Raw genomic sequence first — 27082 nt, 5'->3', positions numbered from 1 at the left:
TTCATTCTACCATACCACAGGTAATAGCTACTCAGTAATTTAATAATAAAAAATTATTGTTACATATAGGATATATATAGATACAGAAATGAGGTAAATTTAAACATAGATGTGCATTCATACCCTTTTATAGTTGATAGATCTATCCAGAGGAGTTTCAGGAAACATAACAAACACATTCAACAAAGTTACTTTGCACTGACCACTGAAATACAATCACCATGGCACATTCAATGATAAGAACCTAGCAGAGTAAAAAACAAACAAACAAAAAACAACCCAAACACTGGAGAATACATATAAATACAATATAAACACATAAATGTATATTTATGTATGGGGGGTTTAGGGGGAGTGGGTGTAATTTACTAAATCTAGGCTATCAGAGGAAACAGGTAAAAACTCACTAACTGAAGCAGAGCTTGACCAAGACATTTATCTCTAGGGAGCAGAGAGAAGCAGGGAGTTGGGAGAAGCAGATTCCCCACTGATCAGAGAACCTGATGCAGGGCTCCATCCCAGGACCCCGAGATCATGACCTGAGCCGAAGGTAGACGCTCAAAAGACCGAACCACCCAGGCGCCCATCTCCTTCCTCTTGTTCTGATTCCCAATCAGAGGGAGTACCAGCCTTGTGTCTTCTGGTAAAGTACAGACCTATGCGACAATCAGCATGTTTTCTCAGACTAGAGCAACTCACCCCCAACAATGAGTGTTTGTGAGTCCTAACGTTACTCTAGGTGGATGGTGAATTAATCGCCTACTATAGTATAGTCACTGATTCTTCTCAAGAGAACCATGTATCTTGAGAAGTTGGGTCAGTCATAGGGCAATGTCCCATTTTAAATACCATGTCTAGTGATGTCTGTCCATGAATAAAGTCAACAAAACTGTTTAAACTGCACTAGGAAAGAAAAGCTTGGTTATATGACTATTGGAAGACAGCCTTGGTGGATCTTTATGCTCTCAAAGGCTCTGATGCTCAATTAGTGATCAATCATCAACCACAAAGTACTTACGCATAATAAGGTGAGGAAAGAGAGAACAAAGACTATATTTTTAACATTAATCATATTCAGCCTTAAGTTAGCTTTTTAGGTCCTTTGCAAAGAGAATTTACAAGCATGCAGACATAGGTATCTTAGAATATCAGAGACATTCCCCTCCAGTTTGCATGCACAGAGAAAAATTAGAGGAAACCTACACCTGTAAACATATAAATCTAGGGGGATTCTTTTCAAACTTCATTGTTTTAAAGCAGAAACAATTTTGGAATAACTTTTAAATTATCTACTAGGAAAAACAAAATAAAAGTTTGAATTCTGACATAAATCCTTAGATGGTCTTGTTCTTATCCCTCTTCCCACCACCCACAAGATTAAGGACTGTGGACTTCCTGCCGGAGGAAGTAATTGCTCAATCACTTTGGAATCCACTGGAACTCTTTGCTGTCTTAGTTTGGACAGACATATACAATTGTGAAATCTTCCTTTTTTTACTGAGAGACTGCTCTAGAAGATAATCCCTGAGACCTTCTGCCTGATATGCTTTTATATCCAACTTACATATTCTTGGAACTGGGAACAGATTTCATCTCAGAAAACTAGTCGTTGCTTTCATTGATGCCTTCCCATTTTTATATTAAACTCACAACATCCTATTTCAGGACTTCACATGAATATTTTCATGATAGGTCTGGCACAGTTGACAAGCAGTATCTAAAATAATTTAGGTCACAGCTTTTAGAAGGAGTCAAAAAGAAGGGGAAAGTGTATCCATTAGATAATCAGAATTTGAGATCTCAGAGATCCTTAAAACTCTGTTCTTCTGAATTAAAGCGAGGAAGTAGGAGAGTTTAAAATGTAGCTCTAAGTGGCAGTGTCTAGACTGCACCACGTCCCCCCAAGTTACTAGCTCCGTCATTTCATAAATGTGCGCTGAGCTCCCACTGTGGGCCAGACCCGTGCTAAGGGACCTGATCCACAGGGACCTGAGTTACACCCGCAGCCCCTTAATGTTTGAGCTCATTGGAACTACATCAGTCCTGTCAGATGGCAATCGTTTGCCATTCTAGGCGCACTCTTTATGACAGTCTGGACGTGATTATCCTGTAATTGATTAAAAATAGTCTTTAAACTTACTTGAATGTATTTACAAAGTCAATATATGGAGTACAGAATAAACTCGTGTCATTTTTCTGTCAAAAAAGTTTGCTTGGAGTAAATCTTTACTTTCTCCCTGTTGCAAGGCAAAAACTCCTCCTACCACTCCGAAGAAGCAAGAATTTTTTTTTTCTTTTTTCAAATCGTTACTAAGAGTGTTTAGCACCTTCTGGACAGAAGTCCGGGAGCCTCCGGCAGCGGCCCGCCGCCTAAGCGCTGAGGGCGAGACCGCGGAGCTTCCATCCGTGAGCCCCGCCCAGCCTTTCCCCTCCCCGCCCCGCCCCGGCCGAAAGCGCAAGGCCCCGCCCCCACTGGCCTCTGGGCGGGGACCCGAGGCGCCGCGCCAGCGTTCTGGCTGGGCCGACCGCGGGTTCGGCAGAGCGTTGTCTCAGAGCCCAAGTCACACCCGTCTCGGGCTGGGAACTAAAGCCCCAGCCCACGTGGCGGCGGCTGGAGAACTCCGGCGTAGCGAGGAGCGCCCGGCGTGGTTCCTACCTCCGCGCCTGCTGAGCGAGTGGGGGTCGGCCCGAGGCCCCAGCCGCTTTAAAGGGCTCGTTTCTCCCCTACCCTTCCATCGGAGCACGCCGCTTTAGTCGCGTTTGTTGTCGCTTATTAAAATATATCTTAAAACAAGACGCGAAATTGAGCCTCAAACTTCGAAACGTACCTTACCGGTCCTCTCCTGTGTCCATCAGCCCCATCTCTGCTCCTTTCTTCCTCCCCTAACCCCTTCTTCACCCTTCCCTTCCCTTTTTTCTCCCAGCGCACTCCTTCTTCCAAATTTCCATGTTCAATGCGTGTCTTGAAATTGATTAAGTTTAAACTTCGGATTAGGGGCCTTTCTTTTGCCGTATCCTGGGGCGGGGCCCTAGTAATGTGTTCAAGCGATCAAGGGCCTTAGTTAAGTTTCCAAAGGAAGGCATTCTGTATTATATTTCTTAAAGTGATGCCTGAGATTGAACATCAAGCCCTCCAAAACCTGGATCCGTCCCTGGCCATGTGTGTCGTCCACCAAGCTGCACACTTGGCCCGGAGCGCTGCGCACATCCCCGCTGACTCGCCAGCAGGCGCTTCTGCATTTCGCAAAGACAAGGTCTCCTTTCAGGGTCCTCCAAATCCCTAGATTTACGTCAGAGTCTGAAGTAGAAAACTAACGATAAAGGTTCTTCATCCTTGAATATATAGTTGTAAAAGTGGCTCACTTGGTTTTTGGGGGGCGGCTTGGGGGGGGGGGAGGCTCGGTTTCCTCCACCTATGCTGCACTTCTCCATCAGGGGGCGCCCATACCCGCCACAAAACACCCTATTCCTAGACATCTGGGTTCGGCAAGCCCTAAGCACGCCTACTGGGGGCAGATCCGAGGGAGCTCACTGCCTCCCTCGCTCCTCCCTCCTAGCCTGCCTCCGCGGACCCGGGAGGCAGGGATTTCACACTAGCCATTCATTTGTCAGTCGTGGGGGAGGGGAGGCGGGAGCGAGAGAGACTGGGCAGAGGCTGGGAGAGGGGAAGGGAGGCAGAGAAGATGGAGACAGAAGAGGGAGAGACAAAGATGAGAAACGGGACACAGCGAGACTGTCTTTCAGTCTGTGGGTGTGCGCACAGTGAGACATCTCTCCAGGCGTTGCGTAGATTTCTCCCCCCTCCCGCAGCATCTCCCGGGGACAAGCAGGACTTGCTGGGGGCGCAGCTGGATCGGAGAGCAAATAGTTTATGCTATGACACTATATTTCTAACCCTCTCTCCGCCGCCTAACACACAGAACGCTCCACGCCCAGTGACACAGACAACAAGCTGGGACAACCCTGTGGCCCTCATATCCGCACGGACTGGGGATATTGCCCCGCGGCGCCCACACCTCGGTAGGGTGATGGGATGCTCCAGCCTAGGGCGTCCCCCAGGGCTCCCGGCACACGCTCTCCCTGGCCGCGGGACTAGCCAGTAAAGTTGCTCAACTAGGGCGAAGAGCTGGGAGGGGGTGGGGAGATGGAAGGAAAAGAAGGACTGCTGTAGTCGGGGCGAGAAGGCTGGTCCTAGAGGCCCCAGATTCGGGTCCCCGCGCCACCTTTGTCTGGAGAGCACTTAGAGCGCTGGTTTGCTCCTTGAGACCAGAGTGGAAGCCTCCACTTTGCTCTTCTGGGTGAGATAAAATTCTTGCACATCGCTGATGGTTCAAGGCAAGCTTTTCCCGCCCAGGCGCTTCCCGGACCTCCGCGGCACTCCAACGTCCCCACCCCCATCCCCTGCTCCCTCCCGGCCAGCCCCTGCGCTCCGCGCGCAGGACAAAAGAACCCAGGGGCACCAGGGAGGGCCTTGACAGCCCCCAAGTCTCCGAAGAGACGCAGCCCGGAGACCCCGCACATTCCCCCGCCGGACCTCTTTCCAGACTGCTTGCAGGGCAGAGGGGGTCGCGTCCGCCCAGGTCCCAGCCTGCTGCGGCGCGGGATCGTCCTGTCAGGAGCTGCCCTGGAGCAGCATTCCAGGAACGCCGGGCACTGACCACACACAGGGGCCCGGGGGCCAGGTGGCCCGCATCGAGGCGGCTTCGGGGATTTGCAAGTGGACAAGTCTCGGGAGTCCCCATTCAAACTTTTGCCTCGAGCAGGTTAACAAAAAAAGCTCAAGGTGCCAGCGGTCCCTCCAGCTCTCCAGCTCAAGACCCCAAGACTTTTCTAAAGGTTCTCTACAATTCTCTTCCCTCCCTTCCCCCAATTCCGTTAGTCCTTCTACCCCCACCCCATTCCGGGCTTCTTTTGTCTGGATTTTTTTCAGCACCACGGTCCCTCCGTATTCCTTTCTCCAAACGTCCTTCTGAAAGTTACCTGCATTTTTAAAGTGCATATATTTTTTTAACTTCGCCTTACAGCTAGTTCTCTTTGCCTTAATTAAGGTCTTCTACCAATTACAATGTACTTCGTTTTTCTAAGCTCGCTCGTTTTTGTTTTTTCCTATTTTTTTTTAAGGGGAAACAAAAGAAACGTGATTACCTTGAAAGGCGGCTTATTGCAGTTTTGGGGGAAAAAATCACCGCAGAGCTGCGCGAATGGGCTCGGTGTTGCCGGGGCGGGTCACATAGGAAGCTCGGTGGCCTGGGGAAGGGTGCGGAGGGTGCGGGACGGTGCTGAAGGATGCAGGAGGATGCGGAGCTGGCCGCAGATCCCGGTCCCAGCGCCTGTCCACAGCACCTAGTGTTCGCGGCTGTTGCTCCCGCCCGCCTGGAGTTCTTCCCCAGAAAGGCTCGGGGCAGCTCGCCTGCAAGTTCAAATGCGGGTTGTGACACCCATCATCATTATATCACTGTACCGTCAGCACCGAGGAGGAGACTCAGCGAGGAGGAGGAGGAGGAAGAGGAGGAGGGTTCATTCACAGGCTCCTGAAGCGCTCGGCAGCTTCAGCCACTCCTAAGAGCCCAGGCTTGGAAAGCAGGCAGAGGGGCGGAAAGGCAGCTCCCCGCGCCTGCGGTAGGGACCGCCTTGCCTCCCTCCCCAGGCACTCCCACCTCTCGGCGTTTCTTCCCGACAAGAAGTACCAATCGGCTTGGGGACAGCAGCGCTCCCCATTCAGCGACTCACTAAGTAACATCGCGCTGTACGCACGGAAACCACTGCCCTCCCGCCCCTCCCCACCCCCACTTCCCCGCCTCCTGTGCTGCCAGTTCTGGGTTAGGGGAAAGGAGCCCCCAGGCTCTTGTGGGGCAGGCCAGCACTAGACAATCGAGCACCCTCAGTTCTTCTTGGGAGCGAACGAAACTCTGTAAAATCTGCAGAGAACTTGGTTACAGCGTGTTTACGCGGCCACAGAACCTGCCTGTCCCATCTGAGGGAAGTGTCAGGCTTGCGCCTCCTGCCAACCTGAAAGAGACACCGAGAAAACGAGATCCTTCTAAGACCTAGAGGAAAAGTGTAGGAACTGCCTTACCCGGGAACTGCCCAAAGGGGAGCCCGACGTCACAGCGCAATTTACAAAGACCCTGGCAATAAAGGCTTGGACAGGAAATTCCCCCAAGCAAATCCCCTGTCGTATTTAAACAGATTCTCTAACTCTGCCACAAACGTACAGAAGTCTAGATTTTGCTTTCTTCTGTCTTCCTTTCTCTCAGTTTTTCAAAATGTCCCTAATGGTAGAATATTAAATAATTTTTCTGAATATCAGAGACTTCTCAGATGTACCAATCCCCTTCCTTGTGGTCAGGAAATGGGACCACAATCTTTCTTGAGTATTTGTGATTTTTGTTTTCAGCCAGGCTGACCAACTCTGTAAACAACATCAACACAAGGAAGAGTCTCCTGCATTGTGTTACAAAAGATTTCCTATAGGACCTCAGAGAGCAAAGGGTCAACCAGTTGACACAAAGGATTTCTGCCTCTTAGAAAAGAGGGACTTTGTATTTTCCTTTTCTTTGAAGTCAAGTATGAGTTTATACAATGGAAACAAAATAAGTCCAAGGTGCACATAAGTTTCAACATGGGGGACACTGGAGTGGATAGCAAAGTTTTCTTTCTGTACAAGCATGGAAGTATCCTCCTCATGATTTTTCTCTCTGAAGTCTCTACTTAGAAAATTATATCAAATACAACAGTGATGATTAAAGAAAAAAGTCCAGTTTCACTCTGAATTTCTTTGAGTCGGTTGGCCTTAGACTCATACTTTAAAACTTGCAGAAGCCCAGACTTCTGTGCATGCACATTTATAATGTTTCTTTTCTAAGTTTCTTTTGCAAGTTGTATGCATTCTGCCTGATGCTAGATTTTAAGTGATAAACAGGTAGAAGTTTTGTTAGGAGAACTTCAGTCCTCAAAGTGTGTGTTTTCCATTTCTTTTTATTTATTTATCTATCAGCTCACTACACTGAATAACATAACTTTTAATTACAGGATTTAGGAATCAATTTTTTTGTTTGTCTTACAATGATTTGTTTATTCTTACTATAGTTATTATACTACCATTCTTAATATTGAAGTTCTATTTCATTAAATATTTAGAATAACAGAGTCACAGAAAAGAATCAGATTTCAAACTTTACATTTAGCACATAGGCAAACTAAAGCTCAGAAAGTGATTTTTTCCTGAAGTTACACGATTAATAGCAGAATTGTTACCAGAACACAACTCTTGACTCCAGATCCAAGGGTCTTTCCAGCACTCCCCCTAGCAACTTTATAATCAAGATCACTTCCCCCAAAAAGGGAGAAAAATCCTTATTCAAATTTATACTCCAGGCATTAGGATAGACCTTTCTCTGGGACACCTCAAAGTATATATTATTGTTCTCATTCTTGAATTTGAGTAAACCTAGTTGAGTTCCAAAGAGTTTACATATCTCGCCCCCGCGGCCACTTTCGAAGTAGTACATCTGCCAACCTGAAAAGCTCATTATCTTTCCATTACTCTGCTCTCCCTTCATTATACAGTGAAGTCAAACATTTCTGCAAAGGAGACCTAAGGCAGAAGAAAGCCACTAATAGCAGACTAATATCCATTTTTAAGGAAATGTTATTATTTAACAGTCCCTGTAAATAATGCCAATTTCGCATGATGAAAAATAAGGGTCGAAGACTACTTACATCCTCAGATATTTGCCTTTATCTTGCCAAATGTGTTTCTCTAGCCCTCTACTGTTTATAGTTCCTTATACTGTCCATGGACATTACAACTCCTGACAGAGCGGTTCTATAGGGCAAGGGTACTTTCTCAGGCCGACTTCACTAGTCAGAACATGAACAATCTTGAACAGCTTTATACCGCATGCCTTTTCTTTACTTCAGCTTTATTTAGAAAATTAAACACTTCTGCAGGCTGCCAAATAACTAAAATGAAATGACATCCCTGAATATCAGCTTGCTTTCCCTAAAGCAGATTTTCCCCTCTAGCTACCTATAACAGACAGGGAAGAAAAAGGAAAGTGTACAAGGTACATTAAGAATAGACTCTATAGATGTATTACTTCCATTTGACTGTCCTTGAGGACTTCTCCCTCTCTCTGCCTCTCCCTCCCTCTCTTTCCCTTTCTCTTTCTTCCTCTCATTCTCTCCCTCTCTCTCCCTGTCTCTCTCTTTCTCTCTTCATGAAGACAAAGTGAATGACAGAGCAGTAATTTCTGATTCTCCCATGTTTGAAAAATTATCACAAGTTTTTGAAACGGAAAGTATATTTTTGTAACTTTCATAACTAAAACTACTTTGCCCATTACATTCAAGTCTGAATAAAACAGTAATTAAAACCTCATTCTATGTATCCCCCTTTAAATCATGTCCTTGTACTGGGGATATTCTGTATGTAAACTCCACAGTCCCAGGCTTCAATAAAGCAAGATCTCCATTCCTAGCGCTGGTGTCTACAAGAAACCAGAAGCCAGAAGCTGAGTGCCTTGCTTCGTTGCCTTGATCTTGTCTTCAGGAACTTGGCAGGAGGCAGGGGCAGTCAGCCAATGACTGGACAAGAAAGGTGTAGCTGGCAGGTGGGTGTCCAGGGAATTTCATTATCGCCATCTGAACCTCCTTCTGAGCTTTAGGATCACATTTCAAGTCTTCTCCTTTTTTAGTGTCAGGTGAAGTGTTCTTACATGGTATCATCTTTTGCTGCACTAGGGATGACAAGGTTCCAGTCCCACCCACATTCAGAAGACAAGTTCACATTTCAAGTCCCTGATCTGGCTAATCCTAGACACAATGAAGCAAACGTCCTCTGTGGATGGTGAAAAAAATGTGTCGTTAAAAAATGGACCTTTAATGAATTCCACAGCACCTAGAAAAAGGAAGCCAACCTCTAAAATTGCTTCAATTTTTTTTTTTTTAACAGGTTAGGGACAGATATTTTATCCAACACTTTAAATCGTCTTTGGCTTTCTAGGAGATGCAGAAGTAATATGAGGTCTTTGTTGCCTTCCTCAAAAAATAAAAGAAACTCTACAAAAGGCAAAGCGATGGTGACAATCTCATTACTCTATAGCCTGAAGTATATAAATTACTCAGAGAAATTAAACACAGACAAATATCTTCAGAAAGCCATGAAAAATTTGATTTTTCCCAGAGCGAGACTTTGCTCCCCAACCCCCAAACCAAAATGTTACAGTAAAATGTTTCTTTCAATAAAAGTTTTTTTTTTTTTCTTCTTTGCTGTAAATGTCTTGTTCATGGTTGGGCAGATTATTCCAGAACTTAACTGGAAGACCATCTACATCACGACGGAACTATGCAAGCGAAAGCCAAGTTCCAACATGGAGTGATGGGAAAGGCTGGGCTGCCCAGAGGAGATGACTTCATTAGGGAGAAGAGAGGTTCTCTGAGTCGGTCCACACGGCAGCCAAATGGCTCAGCACATCTGCACTCGCCCCCGGGAAAGCTGTCTGGAGCAGAGTATCAAAAATGCCATCGTTTTTATAAAGAAAAAGATTAAGGCATAAATGAAGCAGTCCAACTAAATTGAATCAGAGATGGTATCGACCTTACTCTCCTCCTTAGTCACTTTCTCAAACTCTTTTCTTTCCCTCCTACAGCCTGAGAAATATAGGTCACTTGTTATAAAGCCGTTGTCTCACTGAACCAGGATGAACTGAAGGATTTGGTTTCTGAACACAAGGAAGCGGTAGAGATCTTACAATCTATGCAGTAGGGCAGAGAACAACGCAGAGGTTTTCCTAAGAGGCAAAACTTTTGCAGTTGTTTTTTATTTTCAGTGAGTACCAGCTTCCATTTATTTAATCAGAGTACAATGGGACCCAGAGACAAGAAATTTGATGAAAGCACTCTGGATGGTGCAAAAAGCCACCAGAGCATCATTGGTGTCTCTGGTGAGCAAAGGTGGGAAGCGAGATAGGAAACAAAGGAGGTTCTACGTAGTGAGAAGAATATTTGGAGAACATTCAGTATAGGTATCAGAACAAGACACAGAAGTAACAGGCAGGCATTCCATTTTAGTTTTTTTTTTTTTTTTCAGCAAAAAGGATTGCAGGACAAGTTGAATGCCAGGGACTTTAGGCTTTTGTCAAAAAATATGAATGATCCCATTTTAACCCTGCAATTCAAAGGACATCAAATATTTGCTATAGCTCATCAAGAAAAAAGAAGAGAAGGATACCTATAAGACTCAGCAAATACTTATCACAAACAGACTGCTCTCAATTTCATTTCTATTTTCTTTGTTCAATCCAACAAGCATTTACCGAGCACTGTTAATATGTACTGTTTTAGACCTTAGGCATTCAGGCATTATTCAAAAGGTAAGAATTGTTTCTCAGACTAAAGAAGTTTATGATCTCTATAGAAAAAATTAATTTATTGGAGTAGCCAAGGTTACTATTTATCTATGTAATGACTAATGAATTTAAAGGGAAAAATGCATTTGTGTGTGTGTCCACTGGCTGGTCTAATCTGCCATCTTTTAAAAACATGTCACTGATTACGAATGGATCAGGGGAGAACGACAGCTCAACAAATCTCCTTTACTGGAAAATCAGTTGCATGCACATATTCTACTGACGCTGAGTCCAGGCATTAATCTTGTTGCATATGAAGGAATTGTGATTCTTATTTTTCCACAATAAATATAGTTCATTGGATGTCATGTACTCGGGGTTCATTTTAAGTTTCTGAAGGTCTTCTAGAGTTGATAAATCAAACCAAAGTTGAATGGTGGAAGGAAAGCATTAAATGTCATCCTAACAAGAAAGGAAGTTCAGGGAAATTGATCACTCCAAGGACACTACGGTCTCTGGCTGCTGGTCATGAGTATCAAATGTAGACATTAGAAAACAAGAAAAAAGAACAGGCACCAAAAATTCTTCTTAGTCATCACAAAGCTGAAATAATTTGATTTTAAATATTGTATTGAATTTATAGGCTTCCCTCAAAAATGCAGTTGAGAATGCAGCCCTTCCCATCCCCATTTCTGCAACTCTTTTATGAAATTTTGTCTCTGGTGGTAGTTACCTGTGACTGCCTCCTCCCCCCATATCATTTCACACAATGTCTATCTCTGTGCCCCCCCAGCTTTATTGAGATATGAATCACATGTAGCATTATGTAAGTTGAAGGTGTACAATGTGATGACTTGATACATGTATAGACTATGAAATGTTTACCCGAATAAGGTTGGTGAACACAACTTTTACCTCCATAATTATAATTTTGCTGCTGTTGTTTTGGCGAGAACATTAAAGCTCTACTCTCACAGCGACTTTCAAGTACACAATAGTCAGCGTGCTGTGCATTAGATCCCGAGAACTTACTCATCTTATAACTGAAAGTTTGCATCCTTTGACCAACATCTCCCCATTTGCCCCATTCCTTAGGCCCAGGCAACCACCATTTTACTCTCCATGTGATAAAAGGCTGGCCATGTATGACAAGCCCATAGCTAACATCACACTTAATGGTGAAAGGTGGAAAGCTTTTTCTCTAAGGTCAGATGCCCACTCTTATCACTCTTACTCAACACAGTACTGGATGTCCAAGCCAGAGCAATTAGTCAAGAAAAAGAAATAAAAGCACCCAAATCAGAAAGGGAGAAGAAAAATTGTCTCTGTTTGTTGATCTTCTATATAGAAAATCCTAAATACTTCACCAAGAAACTGTTAGACCTAATAAAGGAAATCAGTAAAGTTTCAGTAAAAATCAACATACAAAAATCAGTTGCATTTCTATGTAGTAACAACCACCTGAAAAATAAATAAAGAAAACAATCCCATGTACAGTAGCATCAAAAATAATAAAATATTTAGGTATAAATTTAACCAAACAAGTAAAAGAACTATGCACTGAAAACTATACGACTGTGGAAAAAAAGTTGAAGACGACACAAATATATGGAAAGATATCCTGGAAAAATATTGTGAAATCAAATATTAGTATTGTCAAAGTGTCCCTACTACTCAAAGCTCTATCTATAGATTCTATGCAATCACTATCAAAATTCCAATGGCATTTTCCCCAGAAATTTAAAAGGAAAAACAAAAAAGCACGTTATCTATCTTAGTTTGGGTTCCCACAGAGGCAAGCCCTAGACCAGGATTCAAATGCAAGCACTTCATTGAGGAGGCAAGACCAAGAAACATCTATAGAGAAGAAGGCATGAGACAGGGAAGGAAAGGAGGCTAGTGGGGGACACATTTCAAGCAGGCTTTCACTATAGGCAACTGGAGCTTATTCCCCCTGGGGACTGCTGAGAAAGAAGAAGGAACGTGTACCACGGAGGTATCCCTTCTGGGCTATTTAGATATTTGTTGGTTGAGGGGTTTTCCAAGGGGTGTTAATCCCCTTCCACTTTGGTATATACACCGGCAGACTGGGCTCTGGTGGCCAGAGCAGGCTCTCAAGCTAAAGGATCCAGGAACTGTGATGAGACACTGGGCCAGCCTGCATGGAAATGATGGAAAGGTGAGGGGATGCAGGTGTGGTACCAATTACATCCGCTATAATTCTCAATGTTCTAATCACCACTTGGCTGGCTAGAAGGGCAGGACTGGCAACAACAGATTTCCTGCCTTGGTTGGGGCAAGATGAGGCTGCAAGTTTTAGCGTATTAGGAAGGGGTGTGAATCCAGCCACGGCTCCTTCCGTGTAGGCCATGCTCCCCCGATGCTGGGATCACATCTTGGCTACTTGGTCACACCCAGGGCTGCCCAATTAGCAGGATCTCTAGTCTAAGTCTCAGTGCCTCTTCTCCCTCTGACAGATCTAGTTTGTAAATTCACCTAATGCGGAGTCCTCTTACTTTAGACATGTCATCACTGATGGAAGCTGAGAGTAGGGTCTTCATGTGTCCCATTCACATTCACACACAGCTCCTTAGCACAGCCCCTGGCCCATACATACGAGGTGCTCAAGAGACATGTGTTAATAGACATGGAATGAATACATCTGTTCTATGTCCTAAGGGCTATCATTAAGGAATAGAAATGAGAATAGGACTAAAACACACTCTCTGCCTCAAGAAACAGTGAAAACTCAAATGCTTCACAAAGGCCATGAGGACACCATGAAAGAGTGAAGTAGGCAGAGAAGTAAACAATAGAGAATGGTAAGAAGTTTGGAAGCAAGAGAGCCGAGCCAATCAGAACGTGGACTGTTGGTCCAGTGCTTTCTGCTCTTCAAACGTAAAATAGGCCCTGCAAAACCGGTCTGTGGACTGATACCCACTGGAAAGATCCTAAGATTCTGACCCTAAGTTTAAATGATCAAAGGGAAAGCTGATGGGAAACTAGCGGAGGGTAGGACTCATCTTATTCCTTTATCTACTCTCTGCTTTTCTTCTTCTGCTTACCCCTTTCTCCCCATAGTAAACACCCTTAGGAATCCCCAAGAGGCCAGTGTGCTGTACAGACCCTTAGGAAGGGGAGGAAGCAATGGCAGGGAGATTTCAAGGAAGAAAGGGGACCGATACACAAGGAAGATGCTGTCTCCCTACCCAGCTCCCTCTCTTGGGGTCACCTGTCCTCACCATGTGCGACCGACGCCCATGACTCCACCTGCGCTCCTGTTCTAGGAGCCAAGACAGTCCCTTTGTTCCTTGTAGTTGAAGGATCCAAATACCTGCAGCCCAAGCGGTAACAGTGCATCTTCCTAAGGCGTGTTAAACAAGAATACCGTTAATCTGCACTCTTCAATGTACATTCTTGACTTTTTATCTTTGAGGCGATCGATGTATTGTGAGGACAAAAAGCACAGTTTTACACTATTCATAAATAGAGACTGGCCCCTGAAGCTATAAACAAAATGGGAAAGAACACCTCCTGTGACAAAGACAATTGCATTCTGGAGGGGAAAGAAGTGGGCAAGCAGGTATCAAGAGAGTGAGGAATAAGCCGGAATCTGGATTATAATTGGGAGTCATTTCCTAAACTGACCCAGCGAAGCCTAGGAGAGAGGGCAGATCTGGATGGCAAACGGGAGAAGCTGAGGGAGGGCAGTGTTAACCCGGGGACAGATGGACAGCTGGTGCCTAGGAAACAGTGGGAGTGGGGCAGTAAAAAGCAAAGGTGAATAAAAAATGCAGTTGCTTGAAACCAGGTTATTTGACAGAGTGTAGGTTTAAAAATAGCAACCTGAATGTTACTGTTTTGGTTCCCAATCACTGTCCAAACTGCTGTGTCAAATGTCCTCTTCCCATTGAGAGTAAGGTTCCATAACTCTCCGTACACTTTCCACTAACATATGCTTTTTTTACTTGAAAATACGAATCTCATAGACTAATTTAGGCTCTCCTCCCACCAAAGCTTCTCTGCCTGTGGCTCAAGGGATATGAACCAGGCAAGGAGGATGTCTGTGTTTTTACTCTTCCTGCTCCTGCCTGACGCTGGCATGAGGCAGGGCTGGGTGTGCTGCTCGGGGACCTCTGGATTTGCTCTTTTCTAGGCTTCAGCATTTCTGTGACGAAGCAGCAGAAGTGAGGGTGAAGGAAAGGGACAAGACCCTCTTCCTTACCGGCTGCTGTTAGAATCCTCTTTGGGATAATTTTTTTTTTTTAAGATTTTATTTATTTATTTATTTGACAGAGAGAGAGCCAGCGAGAGAGGGAACACAAGCAGGGGGAGTGGGAGACGAAGAAGCAGGCTCCTAGCGGAGAAGCCCGAAGCGGGGCTCGATCCCAGAACGCCGGGATCACGCCCCCAACCGAAGGCAGGTGCTTAACGACTGCGCCACCCAGGCGCCCCCCTCTTTGGGATCATTAAAGCTTCCCTGGACAACAGTGACCGGCAGCTGATACCGTCGATGTGGCAGGTGTCCCAAAGCTGCCCAACTAGAGGACGCGTGTGCACTTTCCAGGAGTCTTTAAAGGGCATCCTGCCTGTGCAGTCTCCTGCCCTAGGAGGTGCGATTGTGCTTCTCCTCTCATCCTCCTCAAATCAATCTCAGTTGATCTGCCCCATTTGCCCTCTTGCTGTTCCCCAACTCTGACAGGCTATGCTTGGGACACCAGCAAGGCATTAGAACTTCCTGTTCTAACTTAGCTCATTAAAAAAAAGCCAAATCCTGCTCTTTGCCAGACCAAATAGTGGGAGTGCAGGCCCCCTGTGCCCTCTCTCCTTCCAATTATTTCTCACCAAATACCTTGGCTCCTGTAGGGTAGGCATAAGGACGATCAACAGAGTCTCTTTCTGAGTACATATGCTGACCTCCACTTCTTAGAAACATCCTCAATTTCTGTGAAGTCTTCTCTTGGAGTCTCCCCTTCACCTCTCCCTTGAGGAGAAGAGAGAAAATGGACTGTACTCTCCACAAAAAAATAGTGGCGTACAGCTTGGTGGAAGGCAGCGCGAGACATATTGGTGAGGAGAAAAGCAGGTCGTCGTGTTGTCTAGATATGCAGCAACATGTGTCTTGCTGGTGAAAACAGATTCGTCCAGCAAGAAAGAAATTACAGAAGCCTCTCTTCCAGTCTTCTCTGCCACGGCCCCTTGGCTTTCTATCCGTGCCCTCCTGTAACTGCACGTGTGCAGGCGCTTCATATCCTAGACCTTCATGTCTCATTTGATTAAAAAATCTCCAGGCATTCCAGTGATAAGGCAATTCCATACCCAATTCCAGGATTTCCTCTGATTCATAGCATTTTGGTAACTCCACGAAGGGAGAAGAGATCTGGCTATGGTTCAGCAGTAAGGGAAGAGAAACACTGCCAAGCCTCTGAAAGTCCTAAGTTAGAAGGCCAGGGGTTTATAGGGAAGCAACGGGAAGGAAGTAGTCATCTGAGTACCAACTCGAGCAAGGTAAATAGGTTCCCGACATACCGGGCAGTTCACTTGCTTTCAGATGGAGGAACTGAATAAGCTTTAAAGTCTTAAAACCTGAGAGACAAACAGAATACAAAACAGTGGCAGAGTGGAAAGCCTTTTAGAACTGAAGTCACAGGATGGGGGGTACAAATCTCAGTTCAACTACTTACTAGTTTCATGAATTTGAGCAAGCCAACCGAACTGCCTGAGTTTCTTCACTGGCAAAACAGTAATAAAAATACCTATACAACAGAGTTAACAAGATTTGATGAGATAAGAAAATAAAGCACCTAATAAATTGGCCAAGGCCAGGGCCACCACCATCTTTGCACTATACAGGTGTCCAGCCAAGCAAATGAGCAGGGGCTGAACAGCATCCAAGCTCTGCTAGCCGGGCCACTGACCCAGCAAAGGTGTATAATCAACAGGAGCAAGGGGCAAATTTTCTTCCACCTCTGACACAATCTACCGAGACTTTTACCGAGACTTCCCACAGCTGGCACCACCTTCTAATTTTCACAGTGCCTGCAAACTTGGATAGCCACTAGCTGAATGAGTAAATGGAAGGTGGTGTCTTGTTACTGGGGCATGGCTTCGGCTAATCTTCCTCCAGAGGACTGCTCTCAATAAATCCACAAGAGCAGGCTCCAAATGAATGACCTGGTTCAAGTCAAGGACCATCTGCAACAAGATCAGTATTTTTCAATGTATATCTTGTGCCACCATAGAAAATAATTTGTATTTTATAATTCTGACACCAAGTCACAAGAAATAGAAAAAAAAATTAAAAACGGGACTTCATCACAATTAAAAACTTTCATCACAATTAAAAACTTTCACAGTGTCAAAGCACACCATCAAGAAAGTGAAAAGACAACGCTCAAAATAGGACCCAATTTTTGCAAGTCATAGATCTGAGATGGAACTTTTATCTAGAAGAAATGAAGAACTTTTACAACTCATTAATAAAAAGACAACCTAATTTTTAAAAATGATCAAAGTGTACAAATGGACCTTTCTCCAAAGAAGATATACCAATAACCAGTAAACACAGGACAGATGCTCAATATCATTAGCCATCTGGAAAACACAATTCAAAACCGCGATGAGATTCTACTTCACAGCCATTCAGGTGGCTAGAATCAAAATGTCAGATAATAACCAGTGTTGTTGAGAATATGCAGAATGGAGAAGAACCCTGTACACTGTTGGTGGGAGTATAAGATGGTACTGCCACTTTGGAAAGTGGTCTGCTAGTTTCTCCGAAGGTTACTCATTCGCCCTAGCAATTCCACTCCTAGGTATATATCTGAGAGAAACAAAAACATACGTCAATATTAAAATCTGCTTACAAATGTTCATACTAGCATTGTTCCAAGAGTGGGAACAACCTATATGCTATAAACTGATGAATGAATAAATAAAATATAGTATATCCATACAAGGGAATATCATTCAGCAATAAAAAAGAGTGAAATACTGAGACCTGCTGCAACATCGATGGACCTTGAAAACATTATGCTAAGGGGAAAAAAAGCCAGACACAGAAGACCACATATTGTTTGATTCCACTTATATGAAATGTCCAGAATAGGCAAATCTACAGAGACAGAAGGGAGATTAATAGGGCTGCCTAGGGCTGAGCAGTATGGGGAAATGGGGTTGACTGTTAATGGGTGTGGTGTTTCTTTTTGTGGTAATGAAAATGCTCTGGATTATGTAGTGCTGGTAGATGCATAACTCTGTAAATATAATAAAAGCCATTTAATTGGATGCTTTAAATGTGAATTGTATGGTATGCAAATTATATCTCAAAGGTGTTACCAAATAAATGTAAATGTATCTTTAAAAATCTTACTTGTGATGCTCGTAAAAATGCAGGTGCCTGAGCCCTTCTCCAGATTTATTAAATTAGAATTTCTGTGAGTGAAACCCAGGAATGTGTTATATAAACAAGTACACTGAGTCATTCTTTTATGCCCTAAATTTGTCAACCACACAACCATTTGCCATGCGAATTAATTGTACTGTATTTTTTGTTATAGCTTTTGCTGAGAGATTTTTCCTTGTAATAAGTGTGGCATTTGAAGTCCAACAGTTGACAAATAGCTTGGATAAAACAAACAAACAAACAAACAAAAAAAAACCCTTTTTTCCTTGTAACAGTTAAGGCAACAAATTGGAAAAGTCTATCTTTCCATTTTTCTCACTCATGTGCTCAATGATAAAAGTTAAAGGTAGTAAAAAAAAAGGAAAACCAAGTAAAATTTCAGTAATTCATGGTAAAAATTCCCATCATCGTTACCAATAACCAAAATAAAGACAAGAAGACTCTTTGGAAAGTTTCTAAAACTTGGAGGATCCAGTTTCTACTTTCCCCTTCACCGTCAACCACTGGGAGGATTTCATCTTTCACACTTCCAACCCTGGCCATTCCTTTTACATAAAGTGTTTACTAAATCAGAATAAAAGTTTGAGGTGAACATTGTTAATTTCAACTGCAGGACACAATGTTAAAAATTTAAAATTTTCCTATTAAAGATTTTTTTTACTCTTGGATTGCGTGTCCACCTTTGTATTTGCACAGAATGTTAGTAGTTACAAAGTTAGTATTCACTAGTCACTCAATCCTTGAACAATCCCCACGTAGTGTATGTGGAAGATAATAATAGGTCTTCTGGCAGAGACATCTAATTGTTCCCTAAGTTGAAAATGTACCCAGAATTTGTTTTTATTAGATATGGTAAACCATCAAACATGGAAATGATTGTCATGAAGGAAGAAGTCTGCACTCCTAGATCTCTAGAAATAGATGCATTGCATGCCACACAGGGTCACATGGAAAAGGACCAAGGATGGTCAGGAGTCAGAAGAGGGGTGAAAGCAGAGCATGGCCCAGAGCCTTTATTATTAGTCTTTTATTTTATTTTATTTTATTTTATTTTATTTTATTTTATTATTTATTTTATTTTATTTTGTATGTGGAAAGAAATAGGTGAGACAGGGTAGGTACACTGAGTAACTTTAGGATTGGATAGTTTGAATAGTTTTGGCAGGCTCTGGGCTAGAGCTGGTCCCTACTTGTATAGTTCCTGGCCCTGAGGAGATCTAGGGTGGATGTTGGCTTGGTGTGTGTTTGATAAAGGGGTTGGTTGGGTGTGGGCTCTGGAATGGTTGGTTTGTATATGGAAGGCACATTCCCAGGAGAACTGCTTACCATCTTTAGGAATTAGCTAGCTCTTGGAGGGGCAGTCTCTCCATGATCAAGGCTCCGAATGCCAGAGCATCAAGAATACAGAAAAATAAGGAAATATATTCAATATAGTCCTTCCAACTAATTGTCTGCTCAACAGGTCACACTTCTTTCATAGCACACTTGCGTCAACACTATCAGGAAAATGGCAACATTTCCCAGATTCTCTTGCAGCCAGGAAGGACCACATGACTGAATTCTGAATTAATAGGACAGGAGAGGGAATGACATGAACAACTTCTAGGATATGTCATTCAAGGATGGCAATACGGTCCCTCTTCCCTTCTTCCTTCATCCTGCTGCCTAAATTACTGATGTCCCAGTTCACTTTCTTGGATTATGTGTATAAAGACAACAGCCCAGGGATGGCAGAAGGGCAAGAGAGAAGGAGCCTGGGTCCCTGGCACTGTGAATTTGCCATACCAGTGTTGATGTGCTTACATGACATTAATCAGATAGTTCCAGAGAGAGAAATAAACTTACAGCTTGTCAAGTCACTCTAATTTTGAGCCTCTGTTAGGAAGATTAAACCTATATTGTAACTGATAGAGGTGAGCTACCGTGTACAGTTGTGCAAGCATCTTTCCCACTGCACGGTGTACAGCCTCTGTCTGTACATGGCAGCCATGAATACAGTCCCATGTCTCAGATGAGGACAGAAAGTCTCAAGGAGGCTAAGCCCTACCTTTAGTAAATTCTAGATCCAAAGCCCTACAAGGATTATAGAACCTAAAAGGATAATATGCCAGTTTCACTATAAAATGAAATATAGTACTATATCAACCTTCTTAGGCAAAAGATAAAAATATGTTGAGTATCAGAATTCAATATTTATTTACTTATAAATGAAAGTAAGAAATTTAAACAAAAATAGAATTGGAGATGATTCTCCTGCTGAATGCTGTTCAACATGTTCGGAGGAACAGGATATCTCTTTAAATTCAATAGCCAAAGTGACAGGCTGTGCACAGGGCCAGTTATAATGCCTGTATGTGTGGGTCTATCATTTGCATGCATTAAGATGGAAATTGAGCATCCATATTTTACTTACATGTGCCAGTGAAGTGATTGCACTTCCCAAGATCCCTTTGTACACATAATTACTTGATTTGTGAACCAAATGTGTGGTTTAAGGATGGAAATAGGTACATAGTAACTCCATTTGGGAGGTCCAGTTTCGACATAAATGACTAGAGAGTTTTTTAATGAAAGATTAGATATAGGATTCAAATTTAGTTTATTTAAAACATTTGATATTTGGGGATTCATTTATTTGAAGGGTTCTGCACTTAAAATTGCACTTTAATTCGGAGATATAGTAAGTGATGACTGAAATAATTTGTAATAAGAAAACAACCATAAAGTATCATTTTATCAGTAGGATATATCATATCAGCTCTGTAGCTTTCAGAAAAAGTGTCAACATTTTATATTTACATGACTTGTAAAAATGTTCTACAATTATCTGCCAGTTGTTCTAAAACACACACGCCTAACACTAGCAATTGCAAAATTGAATTTTGCCTCCACACACCTAAGAGATACTTTTCTACAAACACCCTGGGATTTATAGTTTAATATTCACAAAAGTTTTCCGCTTTATTGAAAAGTCACTTCTTTCCCCCTTTTGTGCAAGTATGTTCCGTAGGAAACGGAACAGTCTTAAAAGCAAGCAATCTTTACTGAAGCAGAAGTTTTCCTACCCGTACCTAGTGCTATATTACTATAAACAAAACGTTATTGTATCTACTGCGTCCCAAGTTGTAATGAGTGCTTTTAACTACTCTGGTATTGCTTGAAAATCAGCTTTGTGTTTGCAAGTCTAAGAGATGGTCTCCAGTTCTCCCTGGGAGCTAGAAAGAAAGCAGGAGGACATGTGGCCTGAGGTGAAGGCCCCTGGCAATGCTGGGCTCACCTGGCTGCTGGTGGCTGGCATGGGACAGTACTGTTAGCCACCTTGAAATAATAATTTTAGAACAATTTTAACCTAAAATGCTGGGTAAAGTTACATTCAAAAAGTTTGCAGCCAATAATCGTTTTTATTTCATTTTTTTATTTAAGAAAAATTTTAAAGATTTTATTTATTTATTTTAGAAAGGGAGAGAGGGAGAGCGTAAGAGGGGGAGGGGCAGAGGCAGAGGGAGAGAGAGAATCTCAGAGTACATGAGGCTCGATCTTACAACCCCAAGATCATGACCTGAGCAAAAACCAAGAGTCTGACGTTTCACTGACTGAGCCACCCAGGCACCCCGCCAATAGTAGTTTTTAAATTGAATGGGACAATCACCATTAGGTTTTAAAAAGAATGTTGTCTAAAAAAAATAAAATAAAAAAAAATAAAAAGAATGTTGTCCTTGGTTAAAGTAAATGCACATGGCTGGCATTAATTCTAACTTCTATTTTGGTGACAAATCTAATCATCATACTATCTCCCTGTTACGGAAACCAAAATATTTTGTTTCCAGGGTAGTGTTTGTCCAAAAGATACTATAATCTCAGATGAACTCTAAATTTTTCTTATTCATTCTCCAAATACTATTATGATAATAATAAAAATAATGACAATAGTAAAAATAATAATTATAATAGCCACCAATCGTTGAGCACCTAATGTAGGCCAAGCATATCTTCACGATAATCTTGAAAAGTAGGTATTATTATTCTAGTTCTACAGAAGAGAAATGTGAAGTTCATAGGGAAGGACACTACTACCTCAAGCAGCCAAAATATGTCTGATCGCACAGCTACTTCCATGTACCGCATGCAGTCTAGGTCTCTATATAGTCATATTCCCGTGTTAGGCTGCAACTGAATTTCCAAAGAATATTGTAACTTGACCAGGGAGTTGCTACTGTTTAGATAGGGGCCCACTTATTATTACTATTTTCTTCTTCTTTACTAAACTGAAGCTGAACAGAACAAGGACTGCCCTGCTCCCACCCTCTTTAAAAATAAATAAATAAATAAATAAATACATACATACATACATACATACATACATACATACATACACGGGGGAGGGGGAAGTGTGTGGTAAAACTAGTTATCACATTTGAATGGCCTCAGACGGAGTTAAGCGCCCTGTAAATCCTTACCATCCCGGACATTCTGATAAACTCAGTTCTGGGGACATAATTATTTTTATTTTGATAATTTGTCTTCAACCTCTTTCCGTTTTACGCAAGAACACAGAAAAATTGGTGTTTTGTTCCATTGCTTTTATTCAATTAAATGCTTCCTTTTACCTTTTTTTTTTTTTTTCTACCATGCTTCAAAGTAACAACATGATAGCATCAGCCTTGGATATCAGCCCTCACAGATAGAAATGTTCTTGAAATAAGCTCAGTAGGACTTTTCGTAATACGCTACCCATGCTCTCAGACTCTTATCAGTCTCTGAGGTAGTCATAATAAACACGAACTAAAACCTCAAAATCTTCAGGAAATTCTGGCCTTAAAAAAAAAAAAAACTGTCTTTGGTGATCTCTCCAAAGTTAATGTAATGTTTACAAATTGGGTCAATAATTTAAAAATAAAAACAGGAATCATTTAAGAAAATAAGAAATCTCATTTAAATGGCACTAAAAATTATAGACTTAAAATTTTCTAACAAAAGTAAGACAGTGATTTCATAAGAATAGGACTCTGTAAGGGGAAAATGAGCATTAAATGTTTTAGCATTTCAGTGCTCCATTTTCTTAAATAAAGAGAAATCAGGATTCAGGAAAAGAGTTTTAACGACATTTGCATGAAAGTGTAAAGTTTGTTAAGGAATGTTTAATAAACATCCGTTCATTTATTAAAATGGCTTTCAGGCGGTCTTGTTGCCATGTAAAGTTTAGCTTACCAGGAAAAGTTTAGTCCAGACTCAAAGTATTTTCATCTTACTGATATACCACTTAGAGATACCATGTACTTAGCAATCCTAGGTCACACGTTGTGACCTGACGTGTATATCACAGCAAACCTCCTCAAGTTCATCTATTTTTGTTACCTCTTGGCCACAAAGCACAACGTGTTTCAGTTTTAATTATTTCTGGAAATTACAATAGCCTAATGAACTCCTAATGAACACTTTGCACATTCTAGAAATTTCCAACTCAAATACTGATGATTTTCCTTATAACAAATCAATTTAAAGAGTTAATTTCTCTTGGCTTTTACCTTTGAAAGTAACTACTCTTTTATAACATCCTCTTGCCTTCAGATATATCATTTCAATGACTTATAAACTTCTTTCCCTGTCTCCCACCTTTGTTTATCTAGAAAAAACGGACTAAAAATTCAAGACCTGGATTAAATGTATAGTAGTAGAAGCTTTTCTGAAGTGACTCTCCTGCTTATACCCCAACCCCTGCTCCTGCTGCCTCTCAGAATAGCTACTGTAAATTGCAAGCCCTTTCATTATTACATGTATCCCACTATTGTTACAATTCAGGGATTACATGAGACTTCAGAAGCAACGGCCATGTTTTGTTTTGTTTTGTTTGTACTGGTATCCCAAATTTCTGGAACAGTGCATAACACGTAGGTAACCTAAAAAATTATTAGGTGAAAAATGAATGATGAGAAAGAACACATCTAGTTTCTATTGCAGATTTTTCAGGAATTTTAGATTTCAGATATTTCAGGAAACTTTTGTTTCCTCCTCAATTCTCCAAATGAAGTAAAATCACTAGTGCACCTGTTTGGTCATCATTGAAGAATTATTCATGGACATATGAGAGTTGAAATAGTAAGAGACTGCCGGTGCTTGAAGCGTGGCTTCACCATTTTACTAGTCAAATAAACTTGGAAAAGTAACTTCATTCTACTCTCTCAGCAAAAAAAAAAAAAAAAAAAAAAAGAGTCCTTGGTCTACTCATGTGTAAAACAGGGATTGTAACGCTACTTACAGCTCATAGGGTTCTTGTGAGGATTGAAGGATGTAATGTCCCAGGCTTGGCGTCATGCATCAGCTTTTATCAATGACAAATTATCAGGCTAGCATCTCATAACCTACTTTCTTTTTAAAAAGCTGAAAAAAACCCCTCACTTTGTGGTGGCTTCTCCTTCTGCTCTACTTCCCCTCCCCCTCCTCTAACAGCTTTAATGAGATATGAGTGACAAACAATGTGTCCGGGGTTGCAAGATGAAAAAAGTTCTGGTGATAGTTGCACCAGACAACATGAATGTACTTAATGTCACTGAACTGTACAGTTAAAAATGATCAAAATGGTAAATTTTCTGTTATGTATCTTTTACCACAATTTTAAACATTCAAAATGTACTTTTCAATGGCATACAATAAACTTCAGATATTAAAAGTGTGCAATATTTTTGACAACTTTTGACATATGTACACACCTGTGACACCATCATCACAGTAAAGCAATGAACATATTTATCATCTCCAAAATATCCATCGTGTCACTATGTAATCCTGCCCTTCCTCCACCTCTGCCCTCACTCCTAGCCAGCCGCTGATATTCTTTCTGTCACTATAGATTAATATATGTTTTCTAGAATTTTATATCAGTGGAATAAGTATGTATTCTATTTAGTCTGGCTTCTTTCTTTGAGATTTACCCATGCTCTTGTAAGTATCAACAGATGATTCCTCTTTACTGTTGGGTAGTATACTATTGTATGCATTTCACCAATGTGTTTATTCCTTTATCAATTGACGGACGTTTCCAGTTTTTTAGCCATTGTAAATAAAGATACTATGAAGAGTCACACACAAATCTAAGGACATATGCTTTCATTCTATTGAGTAAAAAACTAGGAGTGGCATGGTTGGATCTCACGGTATGTATCTGTTTAACTTTCTAAAGAAACTGCTAACTTGTTGTCCAAAGTCACTGAGCCCTGTATCTGACCACCAGCAGTGCCTGAGAGTTTCAGTTCCTCCATGGCTTGGACACATGGCACAGTGGCCTGGAAACTCTCTTGGAAGTAAAGTGGGACAATGGTGGAGCTCACCTTGTTCATTTACTGTGAAAATCTCTTGTATTTTCTTGCCTGACTTCCAGTTACTTGAAAGCCACTGTTTAATACCTTTTGTCCAATTTTCCAGCTATTTCTGGGAAGAGGATAGATCTAGGCCCTTTTATTTTACCTTGGTCACAAGTGTAACTCTTGCATGCCTTCATTCTTATGATGTGAACAGTCCGATTTACCAAGTAAACTATGAAAGATGTGATCACTAAATGAAACTGAAGCCATTACCTCATGCTTTCTAATCTTCCAGTTTACAATGGATGTCAAATAATTAGTCTTTTTATTTATATCGTGTTATATTTGGATGTTGGATCTTCATTATAAAGTAGGTTGAACATAAGAAAATGTAATTTCTCACCTATTTATCTGGGAAGAAGAGAAAGCAAAAGGGATATAACTGGCCAGTTAGTTGATTTTATACTATTCACACATTTGGATCAGAGAAGACAGTGCAGTGTGGAGCTGCTCAGCTCTGCACCCGATCAGTTCTAAGAACTTAATAAATGAAGGAGGTTGTTGGTTTGGTTTGGGTAGCTCAGAAACACAATTACACATCATCTGAGCTGCAAGAGATACTTCTAATGAATTTTCACTTATCCTATTTTACCTCTCCTGTGGTTTATCAAGCAACTCTCACTAAACAGGGTTTGTAAAGAACCCCCTTGCCTTAGGTGCTCTGGGAGCTGACGAACACATACCACGTTACGCTTTGCATCTTTTCTGGTGTCAACAGAGTGCTTCATCTGTTAAAAGAATATTTTCTGGCTTTGGGGAGTGAGTGTGAGCTAAATGCAGCCCTCCAACATCCCAAGAGGAAGGACAGCCCCTGAGACATTGTGATCTGAGCCACTGGCTAAAATTTTATGGGAAGTCACAGAGAGGAGAGGTCATGGGCTTCTGGATGTGAGTGTCCTAATTAGTACACAGTTTCGGATCTGGTCCCCTCCTGTCGTCCTTCCATCTTTGCTTTGTTTCAGATGAAAGCCAATTTAGATGAGAAAACTATTCTAGACTCTTAGGTGAAACAGCTGACATGCACACATGAGGTGGGAGGGGTGGAAAGTGACAAACCTTCAGGAGAAGGGAAGTGTTCCCAGGAGGTTGAGCAATCTGGGGGGGAGCCTCTCACAGATGGTGAGTGTCCTGAGGCAAAGAGGAGGTCCTAACTACGAGGTGTTCATTTGTAATAAAGCCCTCCAACGCAGGCACAGACTGGGGATGGGACTGCGGAAGTGAAATACCCTCACTACATATAAAAAGCCCACAAATAAATGCACCCACTTTTCAAGAGCTTCAAACACTAACTTTTTTGGTGCCAGAGGCCCTGAAGTGAGGCAAAACAAAAAACAAGAGTAAAGGGTGAGAAAGAACAGGAAGCTTAAGTGGTGTAGGCTGAAGTCTTTAAAAATGACAAAGTCAATGTTCTACCATAATTACTGGAAAAATTTTTCCCCCCAACTTTTGGATTGTGGCAAAATCACATAACAGAAAGCATACTGTTCTGAATAACCATTTTTAAGTGCCGAGTTCAGTGATATTTAGTATACTTGAGACTGTTGTGCAACCGTCAGCAACACCCATCTCTAGAGATGTTTTCATGTTGCAAAATTGAAATTCAATGCCCATTAAACACTAACTTCTCATGCCCCTCATGTCCCCCCAGCCCCTGGCAACCACCACTTTACCTTCTGTCTCTATGGTTTTGACTATTCCATGTACCTCACAGAGTGAAATGTCTGTCTTTATGTCAGTACCACTCTGTTTTGATTCCTGTATCTTTGTGGCAAGCTTTGAAATCAGGAAGTATGAGTCCTCAAATTTGTTCTTCTCTTTCAGGATTTTTTGGCTATTCTAGGTCCCTTGAGATTTTTCTATTTCTGCAAAAAATGTCATTGAGATTTTGAGAGAAATTGCATTAAATCTATAGGTCACTTTGGGTAGCATGACCATCGTAACAATATTAAGTCTTCTATGTCTTCTTT

The 27082-nt window shown here is 42.0% G+C and overlaps 1 protein-coding gene across 4 annotated transcripts in view; it reads right to left on the bottom strand.

The window, feature by feature from the left end:
* Positions 1 to 27082, bottom strand: part of VCAN (versican) — a 154058-nt gene that overhangs the window by 101136 nt on the left and 25840 nt on the right. The window contains exon 1 of one of the 4 annotated variants that reach the window (XM_057307391.1): positions 5146 to 5639. The exons of 2 other annotated variants lie outside the window; for them this stretch is intronic. The gene's annotated coding sequence lies outside the window, so the exon portion shown is untranslated. Of the gene's footprint in view, positions 1 to 5145; positions 5640 to 27082 lie in introns of those variants that run through there. One more of the 4 variants, XM_026498665.4, reaches the window with a different exon arrangement.

This window comes from Ursus arctos, unplaced genomic scaffold (assembly GCF_023065955.2).
Source record: "Ursus arctos isolate Adak ecotype North America unplaced genomic scaffold, UrsArc2.0 scaffold_5, whole genome shotgun sequence".
NCBI lineage: Eukaryota > Metazoa > Chordata > Mammalia > Carnivora > Ursidae > Ursus > Ursus arctos.
Note: the sequence above shows the minus strand (reverse complement) of the source record. Positions and strands in the feature narration are given on the sequence as shown.